Here is a 12,320-nt window from a genome sequence, read left to right as displayed (position 1 = left end):
CGTTTATTGAGAAGACGTACAATGACCGAGGCCAACAGAGGACAGACGGAGATATAATCAAAGAGCACAACTCATGTTTCACGCGTTGGTTCAAGCAGAAGCTTCTGTCGTACCCTTTACATGATATTCGCCTTGTCACAGGGCGCCGAGCACAACCTGATGACGTATGAGGCGTACGATATCAACGGCTACACATTCTACACCGAGGACAAGGACATGAAGAGCGATGGTTATCAGAACTCCGGGGTAACGATGGAATCCTACACCGGTAACGACAAGGATAGATACTACGGAAGGATCGAGGAGATCTGGGAGCTGAGCTACGCTGGAGAGAAGGTGCCGATGTTCCGTGTCAGATGGGCCAAGAGCGTCATAAAAGAAGACCGGTATTTCACCACCATGGTTATACCCGAAGCCAAATCCAAGACCGCAGGCGCGAACGTCACCGCGAAAAATGAGCCATGGGTACTGGCTTCCCAAGTGGACCAATGCTTCTTCATTACCGACCCATCAAAGCCCAGTCATGTTGTCGTGAGGAGAGGCAAAAGGAAGATCATCGGAATGGATGGAGTCGCCAATGAGCAAGACTTCGACAAGTACGGCGACCCGAAGATGGAACATGACGACGACGATGAAGTATTAGCATACACCACAAGAAGAAGCAGGACCACCCTACCTAAAGGACGTCCGTTCAAGAGAAGAACTCCATTTACAAAAAATAAGGGCAAGAAAATTGTGAACAGATAGCTAGCTAAGATCGATTGTATTTAAATTGTAGCCTTCATTTCTCGATTGTATTTCATGGGCACCATCTCCCCCGCTCCACCGGCCGCCGCCGCCGACCCCCCGCACCCTCCCCCACTCCACCGCCGCCGACGACCCACCGCACCCTCCCCCGCTCCACCGGCCGTCGCCGACGACCCCCCGCACCCTCTCCCCCGCACCCTCCCCGGCCCGCTCCACCGTCACAAATGAATGCAACTAAATTTGCAAAAAAAAGCAAATTTGATTATATTTTCAAATAACAAATTTGATGATATTTTTTAAAAAATCATTACTGTTTTTATAAAAAAAATATTACTGTTATGATTTAAACAAGTTTGAACATATTTAAACACAAATAAATATCAAACAGCATTTTAAATGCATAAAAACAAAAATTGGGGAGCCTGGGAATCGAACCCAGGACCTCCTAGTGTGTGTGTTGCGTGCTGACCAGTCGGGCTAGTGGGCGTGTTCTGATGGAGATAGGGTTAGGTGGAATATAACCTGACCAGTCGGGCTAGTAAGTAAAACAAAATTCTAATGGCGCAACAGGGGGAGGTGCGCCATTAGAATTGACGTACTTATGGCACACCAGGGGGAGGTGCGCCATTAGAATTGACGTACTTATGGCGCACCAGGGGGAGGTGCGCCATTAGAATCGACGTACTTGTTCCCCTCGCACTGTCGCCTCCCTCCCTCCCTTGCTCGCCAGATCCCCCACTCCTCGACCCCAACCGTACGCCGCCGCCCCCTTGCTCCGCCCCCTCCGTCCGCCGCGCCTGCACGTCGTCCGCCGCTGTGGTCTTGCGCTGCCTCGACGCCGCCGCCCCGACCCCCGCCGGACTCCACCCCCGCCCCAGCACGTACGGCCCCTCCCTCCCTTCCCCCATCCCCCTAGCTCCTCCTCCTCCTCCTCTCACCACCCGTGCCTTCTTCTGCTCGGAAGGTCAAGAAGGCGGCCAAGGACGCCGACGACATCACGGGCCCCTTCCTCCGGATCGCCGCCCGCAGCCTCCTCGACGCCGGCGTCCTCTAGGTGATTCCTCCTCTCTCCTCCCCTCCTTCCCCCTAGGTTTCTCTCCCCACCGGCGTCCTCTAGGTTTTTCACGATGTACACTTAAAACTAATGACTCTGAATCTCTGCTACTGAAAATCATACATTTCAGATATGACACTGTTTGGACATTTGTAAAATCCAGTGCTTGTGTATCTGCTGTTTGGATTAACAATTATGAATAGCACATCCTAGGACATGAACTAGAATTATGAACAGGACATCCTAGGAGTAGATGAACATTTTGTGGTTCTGCTAGGACTTGCTCCAGATTTTTTAACCGTAGGATTTCTTTTCTTTTAGTTCTTTTCTTACAGAAAATTTACTGAAAATTCAGAAACTTGGAGTAACGTGTGGACTGTACTTTTGTGATCTCCTACTCCTGAATCTTACTACTACAAGCACAAGCAGTACAAATAAGGCTAGAATTTACTCTGAATTTTGACAGTAAGAAGAAGAATGAAAATGCAAGGAGTAAATAAGAATAAGAATAAGAATTTTACTTATGATATGATGATGAGGCAAATCACTAGCAGACAACTGCCAAGAATGCAGGACTATTTTACTCTGCCTAAGAATATGCATGTCTTGTTTTCTGGTTATGGATATTGTGTAGTACTACATATCTTGTTTTTTGTAATATAATGCTTACCAAAGGTTTCAATATTTTGCTGTTACCATTGTTCTTTGAGCATAATTCCTTTTCATTTCCTACTATCCTTATTCTAATTCTCTTAAACTGCTATGTTGTGTGCCTTTTCATCCATCATTTACACTGTGAATCCAACACCAGTGGTGCTGCTTTGTTTCTGTGATCACATTGTGGTGCCCGGCACATTTGCCCCATCACTTCGTTACCCCTTTCTCCTGAAATTGTATTCGGAGACTAATCTTCTATTGTATTCGATGAATCTGTTGTTGTTGTGTCCTGCTGCTTATTTTCTGTCCAATAATATATTTTGTAATCTGTGCAAAAATCAGAAAAGAAAAAAAAATCCCTAATATACATACTAATGGCGCATCACGCCAACGTGCGCCATTAGTATGCCAAAGGATACTAATGGCGCATCCGAGAGCAGTGCGCCATTAGTATGCCAGAGGGTACTAATGGCGCATCACCCAGTAGTGCGCCATTAGTATGCCGAAGGATACTAATGGCGCATCACACTGCAGTGCCCCATTGGTATGGCAAAGCACATGGGTATATATGGCCCCCTGTGAGGCATACTAATGGCGCACCGTGGCCTATACTAATGGCGCACTGCCCGGTGCGCCATTAGAGTACCAGATACTAATGGCGCACCAGCAGTGCGCCATTAGTAAAAATTACTAGTGGCGTGATGCTAGTGGCGCATCAGTAGTGCGCCATTAGTAGGCAAAACTGGTGCGCCACTAGTAAGCCTTTTTCTAGTAGTGCCAGGGGGTAACGAGGGCCGTGACATGATACGTGCCAACGAGTGGATTCAAGAGGGAGAGGTCCGATCGACGCCAGGCGAGCAAGATGCCCCCACGGGTGCTGGTGGCGGGGAGGAAGAAGTAGTCCTCGAATAATGGACCAAGCGTGTCAAGCACAATGGAATCGGTGACGATCGCTAGCTTAGTTTCTTGTAGACAAACAATGGACAGGGCGGCAGCGGTGATCACGCTGCGAACAGGCGTTCGCTTGGCGCCGGAGTTGAGGCCACGAACGTTCTAGAAGATGGCTTTAAAGTTGCAATCCATAAAAAGAAGATGCAGGCGTTTGGGTTACAAGATCAAGGGCGCTAAGCCTCGATGAGCTGTGCGCTTGCCGCACGGGTGGCCTCGGGCAGTGAAGACGGGAGCTGCCAACCAAAGAAGTCCACGAAGGCCTGCAGGACGTCCACGGCCAGGGGCTGCTCGAAGAGGAGGGCATACTTGTCGAGAACGTCGTTGGGGATGGGTGAATCATCATCCGCAATGAGGCCAAGGCGCCGGAGGAGCACCCGTTTAGCTTTCATCTCCGAGCTGAGGCCAAGATCAGCCCGGGCGATCCGAAAACTGCGCCTTGGCGTAAAGTTAGCTGGCAGTTCTTTCCTTCTACGCCGTGGTTTGGGAGCAGGAAAAAGGGAGGAGGCCCTGACGGTAATCGTGTCAACAAAGGAGGCTAGGGGGCATCGTTCGCTGCCATCTTCATGGACTGCATGGCCAGGTCATCCCTCCCAGCCGTAGCCGGCTCCTGGTTGGGTGGATGAGCCTCAAAAGTAGCATCGGGCGGGGCAGAGCTGGGGCCGGGGTTGGTGGTAGCAGGAGAGAGGACGATCGCCATGCAAGGCCCCGGACATGGATTGGCGGGGGACGCGCCATGCAGCGACGGGATGGCCGCAGGCCCGGGGGAAGTGACGGGGTCATGCACGTCGCCCCCAGGGACCCGATCGGCGACAGCAGCGGCATCCAAGGCTGGGGCCTCGCCAGGCGGGGCATCCGAGGCCGAACCGGCCAACCAATCCGAGCCAAGCATGATCGGCGCGGGATCCAAGGGCGGGGAGGGGTGGCAGCTGGAGACAGGCGTGGTCGGGAGGGGCACGACAGCACGGTCCTCTGGGCTTGGCGGAGAAGGCATGGCAGTGATTGGCTTGTTCAAATCACGGTCGGGAGGGGTTGATGGTCCAGGCCGTGAGCTGGAAGACGGACATGTCGGACATGTCCCGGGTTTTCGGCGCGAGGTGTTCGATTTTGCAGAACTGGGAGAGCAGAGTCTCGGCGGCGGAACAATGCCAGACGTGGTCTGGGACACCGAACAGCTCGAGAGAGACGAGGAACCGCGCTTTCACCGACTCGGAGCCGGCGGTCCGGCCCCATGGGTGGAAGATGAGACGGAAGCGGGGCGTGCGCACCCGGCTGGTGGCGACGCGGGCGCGGAGCGAGGGGTCGGCGAAGCGGACGAGGAAGTCCCCCGGAGCGTGCCGGTGGACCGAGAAGTCGCCGTCGGCAAGGCCACACTGGGAGCGAAGGACCTCGGCAATCTCATCGCGAGAAACATCAGTGCGCCGACCCGCGACGGTGACCAGAAGCGCGCGCTCGGCGTCGATGACCTCCTGGGAGCGGGGCAGGTAGCACATAGTCGTGGCTGGGCGGGAAGCAGGGTGGCCGGAGAGCGGGGTGGCGGCGGAGGAGCCAACCGAGGCTGGCGAGGAGGGGCGCGAGGACGTCACATGCGCCGTGGTCGCTGGCGAGGGGTCGTCGAGCGGGCCCGATGCGGTCCACCCGGAGGACGCGGGGGAGGCCGACGAGGGGCGCTGGCCGGCGGTGCAAGCCTGCCCGGAGGACGCGGGCGTGAGCAGCCCGAACGAGGAGCGGGTGGACGCCGCCGAGCCAACCGACACAGGGCGGACGTCGACCGCCGACGGGGAGGGGACGCGACGCCGGAGCGGGGGGGAGCGGCTGTCGGCGGAGGGAGGGCGGCACGGGGAGATGGCACTGCTTAGCAATGTGGCCGAAAAAACGACACCTTGTGCAGCGGATATCCTTCCGACACTCATAGCGTGGGTGGGCTTCGAGGCAGCGCGGGCAGTCCCCCTCGCGTTGCCAGGAGGGGCGGGGGCGAGGCCGAACCTCAGCGCCCCGGCGCTGGCGGCGGGGTTCACGCAGGCGAGGGCGCTTGCGGCCCCGAGCGACGTGCCACGCGTCGTGCGAGCGCGCCGCGCCCGTCGGCATCCGGCAGATCTCGGAGCGGATTGGGGGGCGAGCGGCAGGGGACGAGGGACGCGCGGCAGGCGGGGAGGACGAGGGCCGCTCCGCCGACGGGGGAGATGAGCTGCGGGGCGCCGGCGCCGGAGAGCGGCACAAGGCCTGGCGGTAGGAGAGCGGGGATCCGTCGGCAGAGGGGCTGGACTTGAGCCAGCGATCCTCGCGGGAACGCCCGATGGCGGGGGGGAGGGGGAGGGGGAGGGAGCCATGGCGGCGAGCTGGGCGGCGTGGTCGGAGTGGCCGACGCCGGTGGCGGTGGACGCCGGGGTCGGAGTGGCCGCCGGCGTGGAAGCGAGTAGCGCGGTGGAGCGTGGGAGCGTGGGAGCGTGTCAATTTTTCCCCGGCCGTATATAAGCACTAGTAGAAAACAGGGCTTTTGTTCGGGCCTGGCCAGCCCATTAGTCCCGGTTATGCATGAACTGGGACCCATGGGTGCATTAGTCCCGGTTCGTGAGCCCAGGGGGCCGGCCGGGGCCTCGTGGGCATTGGTCCCGGTTCGTTTCGACCCATTTGTCCCGGTTCTAGGCACGAACCGGGACCAATGAGCCTCGCTCCTGGCCCACCGCCATTGGTCCCGATTCGTGGCTCGAACCGGGACAGAAGGGGGAGCTTTAGTCCCGGTTCCTGCAACGAATCGGGATAAATGAGTTTCCTATATAAACCCCATCGCCACAGCAGAGCACTCCACAGTGCTCTGTTTTTTCTGGCCGGCGAGGGGAGGGCATTTGGGTGCTCTAGCTCACCTCCTATGCACATGAGGTGTTCGATGAAATGCCCGAGCCACACTAGTTAAGCTTTCTCCGCTCGAAGCTCGACCTCCGAGCTCCATTTTCCCCGAGATTTGTCTAGGTTTATATTAGCGGTCCGTCACGTCCCGTCCCCGTCTTCACCGCCGTCGATCGCCCGCGCCGATCTCGTCGTCGGCACCACCGTGGTGAGCCTCTTGTTCTTATCTTCTTTCTGAAAGAAAATAATTCTTACTTCAGATAGATACTTGTCTAATTTTCTTATTTTTATTATTCCTTGTTATTATATAGTGCGATGGTTTTGGTATCCGGCCCCGTCGGCCCTCATCCTGTCTATGATTCGGATGTGGTATAAATTATCTTTTTATAACTATTTGGTTCATTTATTGTTTATGACAATTATGCCGACCAACGTGACATATATTTTATTTATCTAGGAGGTGGTTGAACCGGAAATTCCAACCGACCCTATTGTCAAGAGGTTAAATTTAGTTGAAGAAGAAAACAATTACTTGAAGAAAAAATAAAAAAAATTGAGGAGGAGAAGATGATATTGGAGTTGCATGTTGCGGATGTCGTCGATAATCACAAGATCAAGATGGATGCAAGATTAGAAAGATTAGAAAATATGCCATTCATACCGAGGCTTGGTATCATTATGCAGTTGGATCAATTGTTACCTTGGTTGTATTATGATCGCATTTGTTGTTGCATTGAAATGTTTTACATAATTTCAATGTATGGTTTAATTAGATGCTCTGGAGAGCTATATGTTGTTCAATGAGAACTATGTATGTACTTTGGTTTTAATGTGATGATGAACTTCTATTAATTTGGTCACTTATCAATATCAGCGTCTTATAACTCAAAATAATCAGTAAATGCATGAAAAATAACAAATGAAGTCACAAAGGTTGAAAATTGATGATGTGGCTTTGAATGGTGCATTTTGAACACAGAAAAACTCTGGACTTCAAATAAGTTCAAAAAAATGAAATCCCTTTGTAACAGACGAGTTTCCGTATGAAACCCTGATACTTCGAAAGAGATTGTCCGTTTTGTACAAGAAGTGCATCGAGTTTTTGCCGTAACCCTCTCTACTTTCTTGCACATGCTATGTGGGTGAAATGATGATACCATGCCAACTTTCAACCTTTTCAGAGTTCATTTGAAATGCTTTTCAATTTCAGGGTCATTTAGCTCACAAAAATCAATAAATGCATGAAAAATAACTAATGAAGTCAGAAAAGGTTTGAAAATTGATGATGTGGCTTTGAATGGTGCATTTTGAACACAGAAAAACTCTAGAGTTCACATAAGTTCAAAAAAATGACATCCTTTTGTAACAAACGAGTTTCCGTATAAAACTCTGATACTTCAAAAGAGATTGTCCGTTTTGTACACGAAGTGCATCCAGTTTTTGCCGTAACCCTCCCTACTTTCTTACACATGCTATGTGGATGACATGATGATACCATGCCAACTTTCAACCTTTTCACAGTTCATTTGAAATGCTTTTCAATTTCAGGGTCATTTAGCTCACAAAAATCAGTAAATGCATGAAAAATAACAAATAAAGTCAGAAAGGGTTGAAAATTGATGGTGTGGCTTTGAATGGTGCATTTTGAACGCAGGAAAACTCTGGAGTTCAAATAAATTCAAAAAATGAAATCCCTTTGTAACAGACGAGTTTCCGAATGAAATCCTGATACTTCGGAAGGGATTGTCCGTTTTGTAAACGAAGTGCATCCAGTTTTTGCCGTAACCCTCCCTACTTTCTTGCACATGCTATGTGGATGAAATGATGATACCATGCCAACTTTCAACCTTTTCAGAGTTCATTTGAAATGCGTTTCCATTTCAGGGTCATTTAGCTCACAAAAATCACTAAATGCATGAAAAATAACTAATGAAGTCAGAAAGGGTTGAAAATTGATGATGTGGCTTTGAATGGTGCATTTTGAACACAGAAAAACTCTGGAGTTCACATAAGTTTAGAAAAATGACATCCCTTTGTAACAGACGAGTTTCCATATGAAACCCTGATACATCGAAAGAGATTGTCCGTTTTGTACACGAAGTGCATCCAGTTTTTGCCGTAACCCTCCCTACTTTCTTGCACATGCTATGTGGATAAAATGATGATACCATGCCAACTTTCAACCTTTTCACAATTCATTTGAAATGCTTTTCAATTTCAGGGTCATTTAGCTCACAAAAATCAGTAAAGGCATGAAAAACAACAAATGAAGTCAGAACGGGTTGAAAATTGATGATGTGGATTTGAATGGTGCATTTTGAACACAGAAAATTCTGGAGTTCAAATAAGTTCAAAAAAATGAAATCCCTTTGTAAGAGACGAGTTTCCGTATGAAACCCTGATACTTCGAAAGAGATTGTCCGTTTTGTACACGAAGTGCATCCAGTTTTTGCCGTAACCCTCCCTACTTTCTTGCACATTCTATGTGGATGAAACGATGATACCCTGCCAACTTTCAACCTTTTCAGAGTTCATTTGAAATGCTTTTCAATTTCAGGGTCATTTAGCTCACAAAAATCACTAAATGCATGAAAAATGACAAATGAAGTCAGAAAGGGTTGAAAATTGATGATGTGGCTTTGAATGGTGCATTTTGAACACAGAAAAACTCTGGAGTTCACATAAGTTCAAAAAAATGACATCCTTTTGTAACAGACGAGTTTCCGTATGAAACCCTGATACTTCGAAAGAGATTGTCTGTTTACTACACGAAGTGCGTCCAGTTTTTGCCGTAACCCTCCCTACTTTCTTGCACATGCTTTGTGGGTGAAATGATAATACCATAACAACTTTCAACCTTTTCAGAGTTCATGTGAAATGCTTTTCAATTTCAGGGTCTTATAGCTCAAAATAATCAATAAATGCATGAAAAATAACAAATGAAGTCAGAAAGGGTTGAAAATTGATGATGTGGCTTTGAATGGTGCATTTTGAACACAGAAAAACTCTAGAGTTCACATAAGTTAAAAAAATGGCATCCCTTTGTAACAGACGAGTTTCCGTATGAAACCCTCATACTTCGAAAGAGATTGTCCGTTTTGTACACGAAGTGCATCCAGTTTTTGCCGTAACCCTCCCTACTTTCTTGAACATGCTATGTGGATGAAATGATGATACCATGCCAACTTTCAACCTTTTCACAGTTCATTTGAAATGCTTTCCAATTTCAGGGTCATTTAGCTCACAAAAATCAGTAAATGCATGAAAAATAACAAATGAAGTCAAAAAGGGTTGAAAATTGATGGTGTGGCTTTGAATGGTGCATTTTGAACACAGAAAAACTCTGGAGTTCAAATAAGTTCAAAAAAATGAAATCCCTTTGTAACAGACGAGTTTCCGTATGAAACCTTGATACTTCGAAAGAGATTGTCCGTTTTGTACACGAAGTGCATCCAGTTTTTGCCGTAACCCTCCCTACTTTCTTGCACATGCTATGTGGATGAAATGATGATACCATGCCAACTTTCAACCTTTTCAGAGTTCACTTGAAATGCTTTTCAATTTCAGGGTCATTTAGCTCACAAAAATCACTAAATGCATGAAAAATAACTAATGAAGTCAGAAAGGGTTGAAAATTGATGATGTGGATTTGAATAGTGCATTTTGAACAAAGAAAAACTCTGGAGTTCAAATAAGTTCAAAAAAATTAAATCGCTTTGTAACAGACAAGTTTCCGTATGAAACCGTGATACTTCGAAAGAGATTGTCCGTTTTGTACACGAAGTGCATCCAGTTTTTGCCGTAACCCTCCCTACTTTCTTGCACATGCTATGTGGATGAAATGATGATACCTTGCCAACTTTCAACCTTTTCAGAGTTCATTTGAAATGCTTTCCAATTTCAGGGTCATTTAGCTCACAAAAATCACTAAATGCATGAAAAATAACTAATGAAGTCAGAAAGGGTTGAAATTGATGATGTGGCTTTGAATGGTGCATTTTGAACACAGAAAAACTCTGGAGTTCAAATAAGTTCAAAAAAATGAAATCCCTTTGTAACAGACGAGTTTCCGTATGAAACCCTGATACTTCGAAAGATATTGTCTGTTTTGTACACGAAGTGCATCCAGTTTTTGCCGTAACCCACCCTACTTTCTTGCACATGCTATGTGGATGAAATGATGATACCATGCCAACTTTCAACCTTTTCACAGTTCATTTGAAATGCTTTTCATTTTCAGGGTCATTTAGCTCACAAAAATCAGTAAATGCATGAAAAATAACTAATGAAGTCAGAAAGGGTTGAAAATTGATGATGTGGCTTTGAATGGTGCGTTTTGAACACAGAAAAACTCTGGAGTTCAAATAAGTTCGAAAAAATGAAACCCCTCTGTAACAGACGAGTTTCCGTATGAAACCCTGATACTTCGAAAGAGATTGTCCGTTTCGTACACGAAGTGCATCCAGTTTTTGCCGTAACCCTCCCTACTTTCTTGCACATGCTATGTGGATGAAATTATGATACCATGCCAACTTTCAACCTTTTCAGAGTTCATTTGAAATGCTTTCAATTCAGGGTCATTTAGCTCACAAAAATCACTAAATGCATGAAAAATAACTAATGAAGTCAGAAAGGGTTGAAAATTGATGATGTGGCTTTGAATGGTGCATTTGAACATGAAAAACTCTGGAGCTCAAATAAGTTCAAAAAAATGACATCCCTTTGTAACAGACGAGTTTCCGTATGAAACCCTGTTACTTCGAAAGAGATTGTCCGTTTTGTACACGAAGTGCATCCAGTTTTTGCCGTAACCCTCCCTACTTTCTTGCACATGCTATGTGGATGAAATAATGATACCATGCCAACTTTCAACCTTTTCAGAGTTCACTTGAAATGCTTTTCAATTTCAGGGTCATTTAGCTCACAAAAATCACTAAATGCATGAAAAATAACTAATGAAGTCAGAAAGGATTGAAAATTGATGATGTGGATTTGAATAGTGCATTTTGAACAAAGAAAAACTCTGGAGTTCAAATAAGTTCAAAAAAATTAAATCGCTTTGTAGCAGACGAGTTTCCGTATGAAACCGTGATACTTCGAAAGAGATTGTCCGTTTTGTACACGAAGTGCATCCAGTTTTTGCCGTAACCCTCCCTACTTTCTTGCACATGCTATGTGGATGAAATGATGATACCATGCCAACTTTCAACCTTTTCACAGTTCATTTGAAATGCTTTCCAATTTCAGGGTCATTTACCTCACAAAAATCACTAAATGCATGAAAAATAACTAATGAAGTCAGAAAGGGTTGAAAATTGATGATGTGGCTTTGAATGGTGCATTTTGAACACAGAAAAACTCTGGAGTTCAAATAAGTTCAAAAAAATGAAATCCTTTTGTAACAGACGAGTTTCCGTATGAAACCCTGATACTTCGAAAGAGATTGTCTGTTTGTACACGAAGTGCATCCAGTTTTTGCCGTAACCCACCCTACTTTCTTGCACATGCTATGTGGATGAAATGATGATACCATGCAACTTTCAACCTTTTCACAGTTCATTTGAAATGCTTTCCAATTCAGGGTCATTTAGCTCACAAAAATCACTAAATGCATGAAAAATAACTAATGAAGTCAGAAAGGGTTGAAAATTGATGATGTGGCTTTGAATGGTGCATTTTGAACACAGAAAAACTCTGGAGTTCAAATAAGTTCAAAAAAAATGAAATCCCTTTGTAACAGACGAGTTTCCGTATGAAACCCTGATACTTCGAAAGAGATTGTCTGTTTTGTACACGAAGTGCATCCAGTTTTTTGCCGTAACCCACCCTACTTTCTTGCACATGCTATGTGGATGAAATGATGATACCATGCCAACTTTCAACCTTTTCACAGTTCATTTGAAATGCTTTTCATTTTCAGGGTCATTTAGCTCACAAAAATCAGTAAATGCATGAAAAATAACTAATGAAGTCAGAAAGGGTTGAAAATTGATGATGTGGCTTTGAATGGTGCGTTTTGAACACAGAAAAACTCTGGAGTTCAAATAAGTTCGAAAAAATGAAACCC

The sequence above is a fragment of the Aegilops tauschii genome, chromosome 7 (genome assembly GCF_002575655.3).
Source record: "Aegilops tauschii subsp. strangulata cultivar AL8/78 chromosome 7, Aet v6.0, whole genome shotgun sequence".
Lineage (NCBI taxonomy): Eukaryota > Viridiplantae > Streptophyta > Magnoliopsida > Poales > Poaceae > Aegilops > Aegilops tauschii.
Note: the sequence above shows the minus strand (reverse complement) of the source record.